General features: G+C 41.0%; 1 protein-coding gene across 5 annotated transcripts in view; it reads right to left on the minus strand.

Moving 5' to 3' along the window:
• The window catches only part of KIF13A (kinesin family member 13A), a 205435-nt gene that overhangs the window by 127340 nt on the left and 54918 nt on the right, over nucleotides 1–23177 (minus strand). The window lies entirely within an intron of this gene.

Below are 23177 nucleotides of genomic sequence, written 5' to 3' on the forward strand. Positions count from 1 at the left end.
AATTGACTTCAACGGGGTTTAGCATCGGCCCAGAAGTCCAACATGTTGCAGGATTAGAACTTACGCAAATCTACACTCATTTACTACTTTGACGGAGCAAGTTTTGTTATTAAATGAGGAAGAACAAAAAAGACTGAACATTTTTATCTTGAGGTTTGCTTAGAACTGGGAAATATCTATTTTTTTATAAATACCAGTTGCATCTCAGTTTAGCTGTGTGATATTATCCTGATAGAAAGCATAGAGTTAAATCAAAGGAACTTGTAAGGGGGAAACAAAATGATGGCTCAGACATGACACGTACAGTAAATAGTTTCAAAGGAGTTAAAATAACAAGGGCTGGGCTATCAACTGAGAAGAAGCTACCTGCCTAACTCTGGGCTAGTCTACACTGGCAATGTTAAAATGCTGCCACAGCAGCACCATGGCTTATGTAGTCGCGGCAGAGAGCTCTACCAGCACTCTAAAAAAAACCACCTCCACGAGGGGCGTAGCTCCTAACGCTGGTGCACTGTCTACACTGGCGCTTTACAGCACTGAAACTTGCTGCACTCAGGGGGGCGTTTTTTCACACCACTGAGTGAGAAAGTTGAAGCGCTGTAAAGTGCCAGTGTAGACAAGCCCTCTGTCAAGGCTACAAAGATTCATTCTTCCCAATGCCTAGGATCAAATGGGGATACTAAGCCATTATAGGAACTCAGCCCTAGAAAAGGGTGGGGTTGAGTGAGTTGTTGAGGGCTACTCAGAGAGTGTCAGTAAGAGCTGAAAGACATACAAGGTCAGGGGAGGAGGAAATGGGACAAAACACACGCACTAATTGTGGCAAGGCACTCTGCTTCTCCCTAGCCAGAGATGGATGAAATGTACCAAAGCTTGCAAAGAACGAAGGGAAACATGTGTATAGACTTTTATATTTTTACTCTTTTGTTCTGTATGCTTTGTATCTTTGGGTGAATGAATAAGTAATCTTTTGTTTTGAAGAAATGATTTTTGAGTCGCTTTAATCAGCTGCTGTCACAGGTGTCAGGTTTTTGCCATTATTTTGTTTCCTATTGGTTTCCTCTTTGCAGCGTCCTTTGATTTAATTCTATGCATTCAACCAGAATCATATCACACAGATAATACCAGATAAACGTCAGTTTACAAACTCTGTTCGGCCTATAGTGTTAACGCTGTTGGGAAACAGATGGGCTGCCACCCACAGATCCAGTCCTGGAGCAGTTAAACAGCATAGTTCCAGATGGAGACGGGTGAAGATAGCGAGGCCTAATCCCCAAAGGGGCACACCTGCAATGGACTAAAGGGATCTAAAGTGCAGTTCACCCTGTAATGACGATAGTTGTGTCTACAGCTTCTTGTATAAGTAACTACAGGGTCTCCCAACCTGGGGAACTAGACTGATCTAGGTTCATAAGGGTAGACAACAGAAATAGAAACAGTGGAGATGGGGAAAGTTTTGTGGCTCGGGGGGTGTGGAGGGGAGATAAAGAGAAAAATAAAGAAAGAAATTCCACAGCTCCCCTTGCATTTCCGAAAAGTAGGGGAGTAATTCCTTGAAAACTGCCCTTTTACAAACTGCTCCAACTAATGCTACCATCGAGTAGAAAGAAAGAAAGCAAAAATTAACGTCACAGTTCAAAGCAAAGTGCTTAAGTGAGTGCTTAACTTTGATATCACTGGGATTTAAGTGCATAAGCGCTTTTATGATTCAGGATGGCCTTAGGTATATGCTTTGCCAAAACAGAGTCCAAAACATAAAGCCACAGGAGCTCCTTTTTGCTTTTAGAAAAAACAGAAAAAAAAAATACACATAGGTGACTGTGAGAGACAATCAAGGAAGAAACAGGAAAGGACAGCAAAGAAAATGGACAGAAAGAGGGAAAGATTGTAGCAAAGGGGCAAGGGCATTTATGAGGGGATTCCAAGAGGGATTCATCTATCCAACCACCACCGATGGGGGTGCCAACAAAAAAAAATTCAGAACCATTTGGCTACTATGTTCCCAACCAGTAAGCACATGGGGATCATATCCTGCTCTCAGATACACGCTGCAACTCCAGAAGTTTACTTTTGCTGAAGTCAAAGTAATTTTCAGTGGTGTTACAGAGCAACTGTCTGATCAGCCCCTACTGCAGGAAGTCCTGGCAGATGGAGTTAAGAGGAAGGAAGTGTGAGGGAGCAGACAGAGTTTGCTCCCAATGAGGGTTCCCCTGAGACCTCTTCCACTCAGTTCCCCAAGAATTCAGTTAGACTCCAGTGTCATCACTCAGGTTCCTTTACCCAGTATACAGCAAAGCTACATTGAGTTGATCAGACTCAAGGGTTGGGGGTGGGAATAGGGCACTGGTTTTCAACTTTTTTTCATTTGCAGACCCCTAAAAATTTTCAAATGGAGGTGCAGATCCCTTTGGAAATCATAGATAGTCTGTGCCCCCCTCCCCACCCCACTGGTCCGCAGACCATAGTTGAAAAGCACTATTCTATAGTAACAACAACCTTTTGCAGACTTCTTAGACACTGTAGACCAACAACAGGTTGAAAACTACTGGCATAGAGCATATCACACATTTACAGTTACACAGAAAACCTCTTTCTTTATATACGTTTACACATTACATTGCATTACATGCTTTGGGATTGGGTTGGCACTTTGTAGAAACCAATCTCTGTACAGTACACACAGTCTACGCACTACTTATTATTTACCTCATTTTATGCTTTATCCATTGTTATCTTGCCCATTGTAAATGTTCTCTGGATGTTCCCCCTTATTTTAGTTAGTATAGACATTCTATTTCCAGCCTGCTGATCCATTTACTTCCCTAATCCTGTCTCCCAAGAAATGAGGCCTCACCCATGTCCAATTACTCACATCAAGACAGGCATACATTCCTACTACCCAAAGAAATACTCAGACATGTCAGGAGACCAGCAGGAGAATGGAGTTGTCTGTACACTGACCCTGTACCAGCTCAACACCCTCCAACCTTACTCAACAGCACAGCTCCTGTGCAAAGGGGTGCTCCATTACTTCTTAAAGATCCTCACACCCAGAGGTTTTTGGGAGGAGACAAAATTAACAGTCTGGGGATGTATTAATTTTACTGGGGAATTCTCTGCAGGACTGACATGTCCCTCCTTGACCCACCACAGGATCACCAAATACACAGAGTATCTGGTTGAGGAAAGGGGAGACAGATGCCATGTGAAGTCACTTAATTGTCTTTCTGAGCAAAACAATCCTGAGTGTATAACCCTTACATCAATAGTCCTTTGTGAAGGTGGATCTACTGCGGTGCAACTGGGTCCAACTGGTTTTCTTAAGGAACAGATATTTTACAGAGGATGTATAAAACTATTTCCTTAAATTTATGGTTGGGTGATTTTTTTCTGTTATCCTCCGAAACCTACTTTATATTTTTTCTTAAACAGTGACATTTTTATTGGTGGTAGGCAGATGCAAGCTCCCAATTGCCAATTTCATCCAGCAAGATGCTCATCACTCCAGCAGATTTTCTTGATTTCAAACCACAGGGATTAGCTGCTTCCTATTCCAAAATTCTTTTCTTGCCAGCAAGCCCAAACTAGCAACTCAACAACAAGAACACCTGCTGGTTCCACCAGCAGCAACAAGGGCAAAGGGTCTCTGGAATCATTCAACTATCTTAGATTACATTTTTCTTTTTAGTTATTTGGAATCTTCTGCCAATTCACACTAATCATCGTCCTGGCAACAATTCAGACAGAGAAGCACCACAAGATTTATTTTGATCTAAGGATTTGCCTTTTTTTTTTATTATTATTAAAGCATATGCAATTTAATTGATATTTCAAAATACAATAATCTGGAGATGTGTTATGATTTACCAGTATTAACTTCCTTCAGTGCAACTAGATTTTCATGTCAATGTAGATCACTGTTTTGAAAGATGTGCCATACAACACACAGGCCCCAAGCCCTGTATCCATTAATACAGAAATCCATTTAGTAATGCATTATCTCATTCAAGAGGAGAAAATGATTCTGTAGATGTAAACCAGCAGAACACATGCTGAAAAAAATTGTGTCTCCACTTCAAAAGAGCACAAGAATCAGAAAACAATCAAGCAAAAATTAGCATATGGTTCAGTTACAGCAATCAGTATAACTGTCTTCGCTTTGTGCTACAGGCACTTGCAAGATCCAACACATGGAATAAATTATCAATTGTAGATGTGCGTATTTCAGTGCCAAGTTTAAACTTACTGAAAACCAATACTCTAGATGTGGAGGACTTCACGAAACACTGCAAAGTATTATCTAATTTTGTAAACTGGACAGACAATAGTGGCTTTAGAGCTATAGAATAACCCAGTTCCAGGAATAACCTGTTCACTACCAGTTCAGGTCAAGTGATTCTTTAGGTCAAAGATCTCAAAACTGTCCTGTCTGAATACCTTGAGAAGCTTGAAAAAAAATTGTTTACAAAACCAGAACAAACATGATCAAATTCCAGTGGTTTTGTTTTTTAATCTTCAGAAATTAAAAGCTATTCACACTCATTCTTATAGCCTGCTCAAAGACATAGTTTCACATCAGCACTGCAACTGTTTGGTTCACTTCCCTGACATACACCAAGATTTTAGGATGCATAAACCATTTCTCGCAAATTTTCCTTCAGTTAAAGAAAACCAATTTGTAAAAACACTTACAAATGTTTGTTTGTGTTGCTACTGCACAATTTATGTTCTATCTTGTTAAAATCATATTCACAATACACTTCTGATTTACTGAAAGCAGTAAGGAATTAACTGCCAAAGGTATACTTGGTTTGGGCTGGGATGTGTCCTTGAACTCATGCACATTTCCTCTTCAGCACAGCTATGTGCCATTCAACACTGGCAACAGCAGCAAGTGAAGGTGTGTAACCAGAGTGCATTTGCCTTCCCAGTTGTCTAGTAATGACACTGCATATTGATTTGTATTGCAATAATACTTTGTTTTCTTATTAAAGAAAACAAATCCTATATCACACTTTTTAGCAGTTTCAAAATGTTGTCTCTTTACCACACAGAATATTTTGCATAGAAGAATGCCAGTTAGCTTTTCTATATTCTGACTATAATGCTACTTCTGTGTAATGAAAAGCAGTTTAACATTTACTTATACTACAGCCCATACAGCTTAATCTTGTTCACATTGACTTTAATAGGAACATGGGCTGGCTCAGAGGGAGAATTGTTCCAATATTTCCATTCAAGCTTCAGATCAACCAGAAGAGAAGCTCTTCATTTTAAAAAAACGTACACTGCAAAAACCTGCCTAGGATCTTTTCCTTCCACTCTATAAATAGCATTAACAAATTGACTTCAATTGGAGTTTTCAACACCTTTGAAAATGAACAAGTAGGTGTAAAATTAGGTACTCAAAAACAGAGAATCAACAGTAGAGGGACCTTTTGAGAAAATGGTCTTATTTTGACTCCACTAAATAAACCGGTGATTTCACAGTCATTCCACTATAGTTATTTTACATTTTAGTGACTATTCTGTGGATCTTTCTCATTTCTCAGCATTAGTTTATGAAGACTAAGCAATCAAATATGAAGATTCTAGATGATGTATAAACTATGGGGCCTTCACCTCATTTTCAAGCTGACTACAGCAAAACTTATATTTTAAGAGTCATAACATGGTGGGAGCATTTAATGACCAATATAATTTTTAATGGCCAAAATAATTTTTTACCAAAAGAGGTGAGGTGGTTGTGACAGGCTGGACCCCCTGGGAAGTCACCTGATGTGCTGAGATACCACTGAGTCTACCTGTTCTGCCAGCATGGGCCCCCTTTAACCTGTCTTGCTGAGCCAGGCTCTTAAAACCTCCTCTCACACATATATAGGCAGGGCCACACCCAGCTGCAGATCAGCTCTGGGAAAACTCAGCTTAAGGGACTTGCTCCAGCACTCAGATGTCCACCTCCCTTGGAGTACAGACCCAAAGATATATTATATTCACCTCTTCCCTCAGTGTGGAAGAGGGTATGCACAATTTCTCACCCACCTCCCAGTTAACAATCACAAACTGGGTTGCATTATAAACCAGAAGTAAATTTATTAACTATAACAGGTGTATTTTAAGTAGTTAAAGAGGTAGCAGACAGAACAAGGCAGATTACTAAGAAAATATAACAGAGCATGCAAACTAAGCTTAATACACTAAAGAAACTGGTTTAGGGTGAGAACTCACATATAATGTGGTTCTAATAATCTTCACAAGCCAGACGCCCTTCCAGCCTGGGCCCAGTTCTTTCCCTCTATTCAGTCTTAGTTGTTTCCAGCAGTCATCTTGGGTGGGATAGCAGGGGAGAACTGACAACCAGAATTACCTCCTCCCCACCCTTAAATAGGATTTGCACAAGGCGGGAGACCTTTGTTTCCCTCATTTGACCCCCCTTCCCTAACAGTGGAAAGTTACAAGAAGTCCCAGGTAATGTTTTAGTATCAGGTGACAAGACCACCTGACTGTAGGATTACAAAAACAACAAGGAGTCTGGTGGCACCTTAAAGACTAACAGATTTATTTGGGCATAAGCTTTCGTGGGTAAAAACCTCACTCCTTCAGATGCATAGAGTGAAAGTTACAGATGCAGGCATTATATACATGGAGAGAAGGGAGTTACTTCGCAAGTGGAAAACCAGTGTTGACAGGGCCAATTCAATCAGGGTAGATATAGTCCACTCCCAATAATAGATGAGGAGGTATCAATTCCAGGAGAGGAAAAGGTGCTTATGTAATGAGCCAGCCACTCACAGTCCCTATTCAAGCCCAGATTAATGGTTTTAAATTTGCAAATGAATTTTAGTTCTGCTGTTTCTCTTTGAAGTCTGTTTCTGAAGTTTTTTTGTTCAATGATAGTGACTTTTAAATCTGTAATAGAATGTCCAGGGAGATTAAAGTGTGTGTCAGTATATAATGTCTGCATCTGTAACTTTCACTCTATGCATCTGAAGAAGTGAGGTTTTTACCCACGAAAGCTTATGCCCAAATAAATCTGTTAGTCTTTAAAGTGCCACCAGACTCCTTGTTGTTTTTGTAGATACAGACTAATATGGCTACCCTCTGATACTTGACACCATGTAGGATTACAGCATCCATGAGTCAGGGGCAGTATGGAGCTCCACCCAAAGGCCAACTTTTCACAATCCATTGTCCTTGCTGATGGGTCACCCACCCTGTCGGGCTTTTACATTGTTGTACCTGAAGTGTTAGCAGTGGGAGTCACCCAAAGTAGCATTGTTTAAATACAGATACATAGTCAAAATTCCTAACTTCAGACACAAAAATGATACATGCATACAAATGGGATAATCATATTCAGTAAATGATAACCTTTCCAATGATACCTTACATGAGCCATCTTGCATAAAGAATATCTCAGTTATGGCATATTCATATCATAAGCATATTTTCATAAAGCATATGGAATGCCATGTCACAGTGTTCTTTCAGCATTTTAATATGAACTTTTTTTTTTTTTAAGAGAATTCCTCCCCCCATCATCTCTCTACAAGTGCCCAGGATCAGCAAGTTAAAGAGTATTATCTTGGCAGACATGTAATTTCATCATTATTTAATGATGTAAGTGTGTATTGCACTTGGACCCTTGCTCCAGTTCTCTTTTGTACTCTTGATAAAAATAATGAGCTTTCCCTTACAAGCATCTGACAGTTGCAGCTTCTAACTTTCGGTTTCCAGTTACACCCTACGATGCAGTTCGTTTTGTTGAGTGTCCTGGAGCAATTGAAAATAGTGGGGCTCTTTTGTATGAGTGTGTTGCAAAACTCTTCTTAACTATATCGAGTTATAGCAAGCTTGAGAACTTGTTCTACCTCTCCATGTGTGGGAGGGGACAACGAAGAGGGGTTTGCTCTCTTGAAAATGTGCAGAGATTTTTTGGTCTTGTCTTTATGGATGCTGTCCTCTCTGATGATCCATCCAGTGTCACTGAAATCTATAGGCTAGTCTTTTATAACTAACACCATCTAAATAGTTTTGAGTGAGCCTCCCTTCTGTCCTCAGGTGAGGATATCCCATGGGTTATGTTTGCTTTAAAGGCAGGAAATGGTGAAGGAACTGGTGTACTGGGGGTTTTCTTCATAATGCCCCTTTCAAGCTGTCCTGCAGTGGCTCAAGAGCATGGGTACCAACCTCAGGGCAGACTGTTAGGAAAGAGGGTTCTAACCCCAAACCGACTGAGAGTTCTATGCTTTGATTTCACCAACCAATCACGTGTAAACTGCTCAGACACTACAACAGCCTTAACATGGAGTCACAGACAGTCCCTTGGGGTACTCCAATCTGCTACCATCCAGGTAAGCTCACCTTTGTGAAAGATAACAGCAGCAATATTCAGGTTACTCCCCGTCCCAAAGGACCAGTCACTTAGCCCAGATCAATTGCACTTTAGATCTCACACCAAAGACAATGCTTGTAGCCAATCCTATCATAAACTATCTAAAGATTTATTATATAAGAAAATGAAACAAGAGTTATTTACAAAGTTAAAGCAGGTAAGCTTGTATACACAGAAATTAGTTCCAATCTTAAATTTCAAAAGGTAATAGAAACTTCTATAATAGGCAAGCTCTATATATCCTGTAGGGCTAACCCAGGCAATGCACTGCGGATCTTTTGCTTATGCCTAGCAATCCTTGTCCCTCCGAATAAGAGCAGCATAAAGATATAGTTCCTCCTTGTTAGGTGTTTTTATCCCTTCCCCCCATTCTACTTCGCCATGCAAACTCAGTTGACGGGAAGAATTCACTTGCATATCTCTTTATTGTGGGAGGGTGGAAGAGAAGGGGCAGGAAGCAAGCGACAAAGTCTTTTGTCCTTTTCAACGATCCACACTAGTTCATCTGGTATCAATGGGCCGTCTCTGTGGAGCAGGACATAACACACTGAGGCCAGCACTTCACACTAATTAATATTTCTCTCCTGTCTGGTGATTTACACAGTTACAGAGGCTTACAATGCAAATGCTCAAATATTAACTTACCATATGGGATACAATTATTATATGCGAGATTAATACATAAAGCAACTTACAAGCATTCAATGAAGTCTAAGCACCAAGCATATTCTTATGATTCTAACACCTACTTTAACAATACTAACACACAGGTGAGCCAGACTGATTCCAGCTATGTATTTGTCAGTATTCAAGTGAGGCATAGGGACCTTGGCATGAGTTGGCACCCGGTGTGCCAGCATCACAACCTCTTATGACAACAAAGGAGGTTTGTTATCAAAAGGAAAAATTAGGCATGCAACTGAACTAGTCACAACTGTGTGAACTGTGTAGAGAGCAGAGACACGAGGGTTCCCCCTCCCGCCCCCATCAAACAGAGAAATTATGTAGGATTATATTTCTTAACAATCCTACATTGTCCACTGTTTTGTTTATTACTACAGACTGCCATTTGCAAGTCTGAAACTAAACACTTTAAAAATTCATGCTCACACAGTCAATGACCATTTTATTTTCAATAGAAGTGAATGTTCACCAAGAGTCACACATTTCCTCACAGTAACTCACCTTCAGCATACAATTTTCTTCAAGGAGAATACAGCACCAAGGAATTTACCTACCCACATCTCCTCTCCCCCTTAGCAGGGTATAGGAGACACACTGGTCTGAACTGGAACACCATGGTAGACAGCCATAGCTGAACTTTCATTTATTTGTTCAGTTGGGGCATCTTTTGTGGAGCTAACTGGTTATGAAATCAGCATATCAATTTGGTAATAGATTCCCAGGCCAATAACCTTATACAGCACATACACACAGGATGTAAGAATGTAAAACAGTTTTTGGAAGAGTAGAAAAAGAAAAAGCTTTCTAACACATCAGGGAGTTTTTTAAGGACCTGCATGAACAACAGTAAACTGATCCTCATCAGAAACCAGGCTGCCAAAACATCTCCACAGCTCCACTCTCAATCTCCATGTAAACCCTACTTAAATGATAACCTGCACAACATACTGCCACATCTGACACAGGCAGAAAGATGAAGTCAGTTATAGTGATCAGAATGGGGAAAATGGAGCCAACACAAAGTTAAATAAGGTAGCTAGTACAATGCCACAGTGGACTAAACCCTACTGCCAAAAGCTCCTGCAAAATAGGGAAGGGGGGGGGGATTATTAAAATCAGACTCCAACAAGAGACTGCTGAATTAGAATTAATTTGTAAACTGGACACCATTAAATTAGGCTTGAATAAAGACTGGGAGTGGATGGGTCATTATACAAAGTAAAACTATTTCCCCATGTTTATTTTTTCTCCCCTACAGTTCCTCACACCTTCTTGTCAACTGCTGGAAATGGGCCATTTTGATTACCACTACAAAAAGTTTCTCTCTCCTCTGCTGGTAATAGCTCACTTTAACTGATCACGCTCGTAACAGTGTGTATGGTAACACCCACTGTTTCATGTTCTGTGTGTGTGTGTGTGTGTGTGTGTGTGTGTGTGTCTTCCTACTGTATTTTCCATTGCATGCATCCAATGAAGTGGGTTTTATCCCAAGAAAGCTTATGCTCAAATAAATTTGATAGTCTAAGGTGCCACAAGTACTCCTGTTCCTTTTGCAGATACAGACTAACACAGCTGCTACTCTGAAACATAGAATAGAAAAGGAAAACCAAGCAATCAGCAATCCCAAGAACCTAAGCCATCATTGTGGTAAGCAGGGACCAGGGAGGACAAGAGTTACACAGCTTATGGCCCAACAGGCAAAAATTACCATATATACTCGTTCATAAGCCAATTTTTTTTTTTTATTAAAAAAGGGAAGCACCAGAGAAGGGGGTCGGTTTATGAACGGGTATAGAGAGGGAGAGGTGGTACACAGCCCCTCCCCCCAACAGAGGGAGCAAGGAGAGGCAGCACAGCCAGCAGAGCCAGAAGGGAAGAAGCGGAGCCACAGTCTCTCCGCTTCTGGCCACACTGCTCTCCCCGCAGCCTCCGAAGCAGCTGCAGCCCCGGGGCTGGCAGGCTGCAGCCGTGCTGCTTGGCCGCGCCCCCCAAAGCAGGCTATGGCCGCATCGCCAGGCCCGCTGGAGCACGCTGCAGCTGTGCCGCCCGGCCCAGCCCACTGGAACATGCTGCGCAGCACTGCCCGGTCAGGCCCACCGGAGCAGGCTGCTGCCGCGCTGCCCCGCCTGCCGGAGCAGCTCCAGCCAGGCCAGAGACATCCTCCCCTGGCCCTCCAGGTAAGGTGGGAAGAGATGGAATGGGAAGAGTGTGGGGGTCCTGGGCTAGGGGTGGGGTCATTTAGGGGGTGGTCAAAGGGGTTACTCTCCTGACTCCCAGCTTCTCCCCCCCAAAAATTTCCCCACCAGTTGCTGTCCCGGCCCATGAGGGTAAGCAGCTGGTGCACCTGGACACTTTGTTTACTTAGGTTTTCCTCTGTGCCTGCGGACACTTGAGGTAAACAAACCATCTCAGCCCACCAGTGGCTTATCCTGATGGCCTGGGAGCCAAAGTTTGCTGACCCCTGAATTATAGGGTCGGCTTATGAACGGGTTATAAAAATTTTCCATTTTTACTTATCCATCTTGGGGGGGTCGACTTATAAATGTACCTGCTTATGATCAAGTATATCAAATTAGAAACAATGTGTCCTGGTACCTATGGAAAGGGAGAGGAGAAAATGACAATAGCCCTGAACCACTACTGTTCCAAACACCTCTTCACTACAAGACTTGCATGTGCTAATTGCCAAAGGAGTCCATGATTCCAAGCCAGCAATCCCATAAACTACTGTGTGAAGAACTACAGCTTTGCACAGAGAACTTGGGTGTTTCCATGAAGCAAACTCCCATTGGCACAAGATGGGATGATGCCTAATCTGCAGGTAACAGCATCTCCTTACTTTCCAAACCACCATGGGTTGGGAGAATCAGAACCCACACACCCAAAAGGCTAATTTATAAGGCTAGTTTAAAAAAACACCTCTTAAAAATGGCTTTTTCATCAAAATACATTTCAAAGGGACAGGTCCCTTTCCAATTAGCTTTTGGTTTTTCAACAAAAGCCTGAAAAATGTAAAATATTTTCAGCAACTGAAAAGAATTGGCCAGTTTTTCAATACCCCCTCCCCTTTTTTTTTTTTTTTGGAGAATGGAAACTCACTGTTTTTTGTGGGCACAAAGAACATTTTCCAAACAACTTTGCTAATCTACCCCTGCTGCTGGATGCTGTGATTACGTGAAATGAGAAATAAATTTTGAACTTAAAGAAACTTGTGCTCATGGTCCTAAATCCACACCCACTCAAGCTGCGAATGCAAACCCAACACCCGAGTAATCTAAATGGAAACCACTACGCTTACCTAAAATGCGAACAAACAAGCATACACACATTCAGACTAGGAAAGAATCTCTATATAAAAGTACAACTACACTCATAATATAGTCTGAACTTGTGGGAATGCTGGTAGTACGCTGCCCCGGGTGGTTGTGGGAGCAGGAAGGAAAAGGGCATTCTTCAACCTATCACTTTTTTCTGTGTGTGATGCTCAAACAACCAACAATCCTGGCTCCCAGTACAGGCAATGAAATTAACTATGGCAGCACTCTTAAACAGGGAGGTCCTATCATTGGCCAGCAGGTGATGCAACCCTACGGCAGGTCCTCTGGTCTAATCCTGACAATTCAGCACTATTTTGCATGGCCAAAACTCCTTCACATCTTCCTGTAGGAAATATAAAAAACATTTTCATTTCACTGCTTCCCTATTTCCACATGTACTGAAAGTTTCATATTTGGGTTTACCAAAAATAAGCAATTTAAAATGCCTGGTATATCACAGAATTGACAAATTACATTTATGCCATCCTCCAGAATCTTTTAAAAAGTAAGCAGGGACTTGTTTTTTCTCACTTCTGAAACTAACCAATTTTATAGTTAGACAGCACAGACCAGCGCCCAGGTTTTTTGATGTTTGCACACATGCATGCAAACACACAAAATTTGACCTACTCTACCCTTTGATGTGATTACAACATGCCCTAACAATTTAAATAATATTTTTTAAAGAGAAGAAGAGGGAAAGAACTCAGTGATCAGAACAGAAAATACTATCCCCCCAGACTGTTGGTAGACTCCTTAGTTGTTCACAACTCTTATTCCATTGCCAATTACTGTCCTCTTCTCTGTAAAAGATTTTGTGAATTAAAATCCACAGTACAGGCTCTTGAGACCAATATAACCAAGCAACTAGCACAGTTGGTTAGCAGCTCATACCTCTTGAATTTTACCATCTCCGTGGAAGAAGTCCCTTGCCAGACTTTGCTGACTCCAGAAACTAACCTCCAAGGTTACAATTCCCAACCTGACAATTAGTACAGACGGACTAATTGGGACAATCAAAATACCAGACTACTCAAGTTATACTCCTTCTTTATAAGGTCCACAGCCCTTTTATTTATAAAAAACAAAAACAACAACAACAACAACAACGAAAGTACCACAAGTATTAAACACAAGGAAGAATCATTGCTATAAAGAGGGGGAAACAAAACCTGTTAAGCTTCACAAATTAAATTTCATCTTTTTAGTAAAAGCAAACTTAAAAGCCAAATATTACAATCTGCTACCCAGATATGAACTATAATCACTGGCAGGAATAATCTCTCCCCCTTCCCCGCATTTTGGAGTGAAAAGGTGGTAAATAGTCTTGTCAATAATACTAAAAATTGAGTACATCTTAGTAGTATATCTGTTTAGAAAACCTTCAAAGTGCTATAAATCACTATGACCTACAAAAAGTAAATGGTGATGTTCAATGAAGACCAACAAATAAAGGGTAATAATACTTTGAGTGGTGACAGCATGCTTAGTGCAGATTGAGAGAAAATAACCCAATCCTTTCCATGTTACAATAAATAGGAGGTGTGCACTAACTAAAATAAACAAGATCCAGACCTTTTTCCATTTTGGTCACAACATTTAATTTGCTCATTGATTTAATATGAGCAGAAGAGTGACTACCAACCCCGTGTTGGACATGGGCATACATCAGCAACTAAATCTCATTATAAGAAAAAGACCCAGTTGTGAAGTTTAAAATTTTATTTTCGATCTTATATAAACATTCTTTGCTCAGCAGCATGTTCAAAATGTAGGCAACAAGCAAGAACCCCTGAGTTTCATTGTCACATTCAATTACAATCCTGGAGAAAATCACCATTCAATTTTCATCCAATTTATGCTACTAATGAGATTTCAAGAGAGATGCTAATCAGGCATGACACCACATCCTTTCACATGGCCATACGACCGTACATTAAAATTCCCTAAATGTAACTGGTAGTTAAAAATTAGTCTGTCAGAGACCGTGTTACAGCAAAATTCATGCCAGTTTTACGCTTTATATTGAGATGACTACTCAAAACCATAAAAGTATCCATTCATTTGATATGGCAGATCAGAAATAAAATATTGTGTTTGGTGATCAGCATATTTTTTAAAACACCACTTAATTTTAATGGTAACACACTAATTCCACAATTTCCACTGACTCACTAGAAAGAATTCTGTAAAAGAAAAGTGTGTCATGTGTCAGCATGTGTTTGAGAAGTTATATTAATTGCCTTAATAGATAAAAGTGTGAACATGCTACCAACTGCCACAGAGTAGAAACTTCAAAGATAACAATAAGCTGATTTCACTAGAAGAAAAGGATAAGATGATGCACTTTCAAGTCACAAGAACCCCAAATGGAAGTAAACAGCAAGACAAATGGGTTCAAAGAACAACCTATTAAATAACTGCCACTTGCAGAAACGTTATGCCCGTTTCTTGCGCCAGTAAAAGTCTGAAACTTCTGTTTATTTTTTTCCGGGGAAACCTTAAACACAACATTTTTGAAGTACAAGTTGTCTTCTAATATCTAGAACTACATGCATATTGCATTTATACTGCTGATATCCATATGGTAACTGGGTGAAACGTGATACATTTTGTATCTCTGGACTCTCCTCTGCACTGTCCACCATTTCTATCCACTAGAGTACCAGTATTCAAAACTCCTAACGTCTGTCAGAACAGCTGTTTGTGTGTTTTTTAATTGATTTGTTGCAAACAATGTCTCACCACACTCTCCTCTTACACAGAGATAGAATCTTTTTTGCCGAAGAGTTACACTTGTCTGAGATGCAGGACAGGCAGCATTTAACCATATAACAGTGACAGGGTTTAACAGTCTAATATCATATAAGCCATCAGGGCTAAAAATGGATGTAATATATCACACTCAAAACGAGCTGGAAATCCGTCTTTCTAATGGGAACTTTACAGGTTACAGATACGGGACATTAAATACAACGAAAGTAAGATTTATAGAATCACTATTTTAGACAAGTTTCTACCTAGTATTAGTCATAAATTTCTCACATTTCAAGGGCTATATAGTTGAATTTATGGTTCTACAGACTGGGGGATATCCAGAACCAACAGAATATTTTAGAGCTCTTAAACATTTCTAAATGTGGCTACTCAAAATATGGTGGCCAGTGTAGCATTATGGATTTATTGGCACTCATGAGCGATAACCTGCACATCTAGTTCATGGTTCAAAGTAATGTAACTCATGCCAATAAAACCTTTATTCTGTATTCTGTATTATACTGTATTCACTCTACACATCTACGCACCACACTGGTTTAGTATAACAAAGAAAACATTTTTAAAAATCAGCATAGAATTTTCAAAATTTGGTCAAAATTTTAAGAACTTATTGAAACCAATACATTTTTTTTTCCATGACAGCAATTTCCTCATGTCTTTGATAAGGTATGAACTCTCTTCTGCGTTCTTCAATGAGACAACCTGAGAGCACCAGTCCCTCACCCTGCCCACCCACTTCCTCAGGCCTTGTCCCTGTTCAGCTAGGCCAGGAGAATGTGCATAGAAAGGGTTGCCAACTTTCTAACTGCTGAAAACCAAACACCCTTGTCCTGCCCCCTACCCCACCTCTTCCTCCAAGGCCCTGCCTCTTCCCCAAGTCCCTGTCCCCCACTCACTCCTCTCCCCTCTCCCTCTGTTCCTCGCTCTCCACCCTCGCCCCTCCCATTACTCCCCACCCTCCCGGAACTCACTTGCTACCTGCAGAGCCAGGCTGGGAGGAGCTGATGTGGAGCCTGCCAGCCTGCCTAATCGGGGCATGGTGGGGTGGGATCAGTCCCCAGAGTGAGGGGTAGGGCACAGTGGGACACAGTAGGGACCAGTCCCCATAGCAAAGGGCCAGGGCTGGGGCAATCGGGGCATGGAAGTGCAAAAGGGGGTCTGTGGTGCAGGGCCCTGGCTCCGGCCGCAGCCCCGCCCCTGCTCCAGCCCAGCCCCCACCACAAATATACGGCCTCAGCTCCCGCCCACAGCCCCGCCCCAAGCCGCGGGCACAGGGCCCCACCAGCAGCCCCGCCGCTTACCTGGTAGATGGTTTCTACCCACTGGGATGCACCTGGCAGGTTCCTCTGGCTCCTAGGGTCAGCGGCAGCCAGCGGGGTCTCCACTCCACGTGCTGCGCCTGCCACAAGCACTGGCTTCAGCTGCCGTTGGCTGGAAGCTGTGGGGGCAGGACATACTTGGGGGCAGGAGTATCACACAGCACCCCAGGGACAGCCGGGGGGCAGGGGTCTGCACCCTGTCCACGCCCGCAGCTCCCATTGGCCACAATGGAGCTAGCGCTTGTGGTAGGTGCAGCACGTAGAGACCCCTCCTGGTCACCCCGTGCCTAGGGGGCCGTAGGATCCTGCTGCCCGCTGTTTCCTGTGAGCTGCCCCAAATAAGCACGACCGGGACCCTAGGTGAGTGCTCACCAGTCCCAAGCCAAAACATTGGGACAAATGGCATCCCGACCGTACATTAGTCGGGACACAGGATAAAACTAAATATGGGGACAGTCCCAATTTTATCTGGACGTCTGGTCACCTTATTGGAAAGGTGGTTGTCCACCAGCAAAGTAGAGTACGAGGCACCCCAGGCTGGAGAATTAAGGGAGTGTACCCTGGTGAATGTCACAGTAGACTTTTTTTTTTTTTTTTACACAAGATTATTTGGATGAGTTGTACTTTAATTTAGTGAGTTAGATTTATAATATCTAAAAAGTGTACTAAGCATCACCTGCTTGGTATTAGGTTATAGTCTTGAGGTATTTTAAAAGAGCAATTACATAGATTTTTCCAGACTTGTAAAGGTGGTAAAGCTACAACAACTGATGTTTTGGTTTGCATTAGGAACCTTCAACAATGGATGACGTAGGCAAGGGACTGTCACCTAACAATTTAAAAAAATCAAAAATTTGGCTGACAGAAATTCTGTTGCAGTTGAGCAAAGATGGTTTAAATTGCTAGCTCAGACAAAAGCAATTGTTGAAATGTCCACTGTGGAACTGATCTAGAGATATTTATAGGACTGTTAAACTGTTTGGAAAAACTAATTCAAATTTAATAAAGTTCAAGAAGTCCTCAAGGGAATCTCTGGTAAATATCATCAGGCATTAGGAAGACAGATATTTAGGCATTTAAGCCTCTCTCAACACTAATCATTATTACAATTTTAAAATATGATGATTTAAGTATTCTGGTTGGACTTTATCTGTAGATACAACTGGTACACAGCTTATGCAGGAGTACTTGTGGCACCTTAGAGACTAACAAATTTATTAGAGCATAAGCTTTCGTGGACTACAGCCCACTTCTTCGGATGCATAGTGGGCTGTAGTCCACGAAAGCTTATGCTCTAATAAATTTGTTAGTCTCTAAGGTGCCACAAGTACTCCTGCATAAGCTGTGTACCAGTTGTATCTACAGATAAAGTCCAACCAGAATACTTAAATCATCATATTTTAAAATTGTAATAATGATTAGTGTTGAGAGAGGCTTAAATGCCTAAATATCTGTCTTCCTAATGCCTGATGATATTTACCAGAGATTCCCTTGAGGACTTCTTGAACTTTATTAAATTTGAATTAGTTTTTCCAAACAGTTTAACAGTCCTATAAATATCTCTAGATCAGTTCCACAGTGGACATTTCAACAATTGCTTTTGTCTGAGCTAGCAATTTAAACCATCTTTGCTCAACTGCAACAGAATTTCTGTCAGCCAAATTTTTNCCCAGAATCATGTTTGCTTTTTTTGCAACAGCATCACACTGTTGACTCAAATTAAGTGAATTTCATTTTACGTTCTTATTCCTCTGCAGTATCTGAAACCCAAATGTTGCTGCACTAGTTTTAAAAACTTAACTGGAATTTAAAAAAAAATAAATAATATTTCTATCATTCTTACATTTCTAAAAGTTTGTTTACAAATGTAATAAAAAAATTAGGAAATCAACAGAAAGGGTAAGGAAAGACAAAGCAAGTACAGACAGGGTTACATATGCAGATCCTGTAGCTAATCTACCTGCTTACAGTGAATTGGGAATACACTATAATTCATGTAGGAAGGAATTCCGGAAGACAGCTTTAGAAAAGGTTTCAAAAGTCGAACTCCATACACCGGGGTCGGCAACATTTGGCACGCGGCTCACCAGGGTAAGCACCCTGGCGGGCCGGGCCAGTTTATTTACCTGCTGACGCGGCAGGTTCGGCTGATCGCGGCCCCCCACTGGCTGCGGTTCGCCGTCCCGGGCCAATGGGGGCGGCAAGAAGCGGCGCGGGCGAGGGATGAGCTGGCCATGGCTTCCCACCGCCCCCATTGGCCCAGGACGGCGAACCGCGGCCAGTGGGGGCTGCGATCGGCCGAACCTGCTGCATCAGCAGGTAAATAAATTGGCCCGGCCCGCCAGGGTGCATACCCTGGCGAGCCGCGTGCCAAACGTTGCCGACCCCTGCTATACACAATAATATTTCACTTTTGTTTCTAGACCTACTTTTAAGAGAAACTAATTTCCTTGAAACTTTGTGATAAATGAATTTGCTATATATGACCTCAATCACACTTTTCCAAAAAGCCAGTCTACACTTACATACTGTACATATTTTTTGTAGTAACAAAGTCGTTAAAACATTGCTATTCTTTCCCTTTGAAGAAATAGCTATAGATAACATATGAGAAAATGACACAAAGTCTAAAGCAGAACTGGCAGTAACAAGATGAAATACAACAAAAATATTGAGGCATTCCATAAGTAAGTTATCCTTTCAGGTTCACTAGATCACAGCAATGCCCCTTCCTTGTCCTAGCATTTTATTTTTGTTTTATACTTTCACTAGTTTTTAATACAGTAACCAATCATATTTTTCCCCTCTTAAAAGGCTTTCAGGGCAGAAACCCAGTGCTAAACCATCAGGGCACTTAAGACAAATCTGCATTAGTGCAGGGAGACTGATGTGAGATTCACCATCTTCCTCCATGAAACTGATTATAAAGTTAAATTTTGGGCTTTAAAACTTCATAAGCCCACTCCTGCTCTGACTAAAGTCAACAACAACTTAAGTGGCCTCAGAATTATGTCGCATGAAGCAACTTTTTAATACATTATAAATTCAATGAACAGATATGAATCACAATTGAAAGGCTACAGCCAAGCAATAACGTCCAAGGCAAAGTATGGCCTGGCGCCATGTTCCTGTTTCACTATCCAAAGGACCGAAAATATCTGCTCTCTCCACTTTGTAGGCTGCAATGGAAAATTTTTCAAGTGCCTTAGCTTTTCTACCCCACATATTCTAAATACTGAGGAACAAGACAAATGGAACACAAATGCTTATATATACACACACTATTCTCTGACTCTATTATAGTACTATAAACTAAGCAGCTACATTTTGGGGGAAATGGTTGAGCTCCCACTTACACTATGCCTCTTTAAATGACATGCAGAGATCAGGAAGCCTCATCTTCATCATATACAAACCATTCACCAAGTCACATGAAACATTCTGTCTAACCTACCTATTTCTCCAGGCAACAAATCTAGCTAGCTAATAGCCATGAAAGCAGTGTAGCAATCAGCCACTTCGTGCTCTTGCAATTTATCTGATACATTTCATTATCTGAAGTTAACTTGTCCCTTATTGGGTCTGATCAGGGCTCATAGCTCAATATAACATTTCCTTAGTATTAGGCTAGGCATTTGACTGGTCAAATTTTAAAACACTAATTAGAACATTAATAAGACTAACAGAAAAGAAGAGGAAGAGTTTAGGGTCTGCAATAGGTTGAGCCTACACTAGAAACACTATGCTGCTGTAGCATAGATACTAACTGAAGAAGCAGAAGGGGGCTCTTCCATCTCTAGTAAACCCATCTCTGAGAGGCAGTAGAGAGTCTGACAGAAGAATTATTCCATTGACCTAACAATGTCTACACTGCGGCTTAGAATGGCTTAATTACATTGCACGAGGCATGAAATTTTTCACAGCCCTGAACAATGTAGTTAAACCAACCTAAATTTGTAGTGGAGACCAGCCCTCAGATAGATACTTATGCTTAACTACAAAAAACAAGTTACTTAATGAGTTATTTTAACTCAGAAAAATGTGAGAGACAATGAAATGAAGGTTCTAAAAAAATGAAAGAATTATTATCTATTTAGCAAAATTAGGTTAGCATTTAAATGTGAATGTTATTCAAGCCTGAATAGTTACAAAAGAGAAATGAAATGAAATTAAAAAAAAAAAAAAACACATAGCAATTACACCTCTACCCCGATATAACGCGACCCGATATAACACGAATTCGGATATAACGCAGTAAAGCAGTGCTCGGGAGTGGGGGGGGCTACGCACTCCGGCGGATCAAAGCAAGTTCGATATAACGCAGTTTCACCTATAACATGGTAAGATTTTTTGGCTCCCGAGGACAGCGTTATATCAAGGTAGAGGTGTATAAAAGAAAAGTAATTTTTAAATGCATTTAAGCTAGGTATCCAGCAAGCCAACTCTTCAAGCAGCTTAATAGCTGTGCATCTTCTCACTGTGTTAGGAGGCGGTTTAATGATCGTGAACCCTCCTCTCTTTCCCACTGTTTGTTTAGTCAGTTTAAAATGTAAACTCTTAGGGGCAGGGACTGTCTCTTAACTTGTTTAATGTATAAAGCCCCTTTCCTTCCAGGGTTACTCAGGAGCAGGCAACACTCACCTGTGTGCCTGGGCGCCTGATGTTGCAATGGTAAAAGAAATCTTTAGTATCCCACTGGTGATGATAGATAGGTGGGGATTCTCTATCCATTCTTCTGCTGCCGTCCTTTTACTTATAAAGGAAATTAATCTTGGCAGTGCCTCCACCTGCCTACACACTCACTGGCATGCCTTGGGAGCCTCTAGAAGTAAACTTGAGCTAATCTATTCAATGGATCTAACTCAAAAGTATCAATTATAAACAATATACAACCAATATACTCTTAGATTGGAGTTAATACACCTTTACTTAACAATAGAGAAACACATGATATAACAGATTAATCTAATAAATGCAGTTCACAGTAGTAAATGAGACTCATCCAACTTACAGTCACCCTGGCACTATTTATCCCACCTCTGAACATGCACAACTCTGAAATTCAGAGTTCTAGGTGCTTGTGTGGAAGAACCTTAAGATCTTGGAAGCTGGAGACAGCACTCTGTTGGCCCAGTAAAGCAGTCCAGCCAAGGCAACAAGAGTCAGAGCAATTGTAAGTTGGGATCATTCCCTCTGAAGATGGGAGTTGTTATAATCAGAAGTCAGTAACCTTGGATCCTGGTTAGACAATAAGACCACTTCTTCTCTTCTCAGATTCAGGGAAACCCTCTAAAAGTCTCTTTGCTGTCCCCTTCCCATTGGAATCATTTTCCTGCACAAAGGCGGTGGTTACTCATGCTGCCTTCACTGCATGCCAACCTCAGTCAGTTCTGGACACAGTAACAGCCTCTGCCCTGGCTCCAATGAAGCCTTGCAATAGCTTCCATGGCTCACTGCTTAGTCAAAGCCCTAACAATTTCCCAGCAACAGCTTCCGTCTTTCTAGCAGCAGCTCCTTGCTTGGACAGAGCTCCACAAAGCAATCTCAGCTCCCCACAAAGATGGAACTTCTCCTCAAAACCCTTGAAGCAAAAGTCTCGCTCTTCCCCCAAAACATCATGGGAGTCGTAGTCTCCAAGGCTGGATTGCAGCACTCAGGATCTTCCCAAATGAAACATTCTCAATTAAGTTCAGAGGACCCTCTAGTAGAGAGTGCCTACAAATGTGCTTTGTAAGCCACCCTGTACACTTATGGTTTGGTATACAAAAGATACACATATAATGTTTATGCTAGAAGATTCCAGCCAATCAAGATGCTCAGTTTTCAATTAGTTCACCTTTTTCCCTCCAACAAATGGCATCAATATGTAGCAAAGTGAGCGATCAAGGCATTTAAATGGGCTTACTAAAGATGGCACCATGATGCAATTTAAAAAGGTAGGACACCACCTATATCAGGGCATTCTCGTCAAATAATAGGTGATCAACTGAGCAGTCAACTGACATTATTTGACGAGTCAACTGACTAGTTTGCTAATCCTAAATCCATATAAACTCAAAAAATTTGCTCTGTTCTATAAAATAGAAAATAAATTAAATGCAACAAACACACACACACACACACACATATATACAAACAGTCAACCATGCAAAAGTCAGAAAAATGTAACAAATAAGATTCAATAATGTAATATATTATATATAGGCATAACAACATTAACTCACTTATATGACATATTTGATTATTAGGAAGAAGAATTTATACTGAAATATTTACAACAGGCACTATTATGGGCAAACTGATTACTATGAGAACCGTAACTGTTTCTTTATGTTTGTGCAATCAGATTTTAAAACTTTATTGGTGTATCATTTATAGCATGTAATTTGTTTGGGCATTTCCTTTAAAGCCTATATGGGCCATAGGCAGTTCTAAGTTCAAATCAAACCTTCCTGAGGAGAATAAAGTACACGTGTTCACATGCTATTGTTGCCATTGTTTGACTGGAACCAGTTTGGAGATTTTTTGGTTTACTTTTATTTTATTTATTTATTGTACAAGACTGGGTTAATTGGACAGCAGCACATGAGGAGAGCTGTACCTTTCAAGGAAAATATAGTGTTTTATTATTGGGTTTTGAAATAAAATTCAGAAATTACAGAACCTCGTAGGAGGCATCATAAA

This window comes from Trachemys scripta, chromosome 2 (genome assembly GCF_013100865.1).
Source record: "Trachemys scripta elegans isolate TJP31775 chromosome 2, CAS_Tse_1.0, whole genome shotgun sequence".
Classification (NCBI taxonomy): domain Eukaryota; kingdom Metazoa; phylum Chordata; order Testudines; family Emydidae; genus Trachemys; species Trachemys scripta.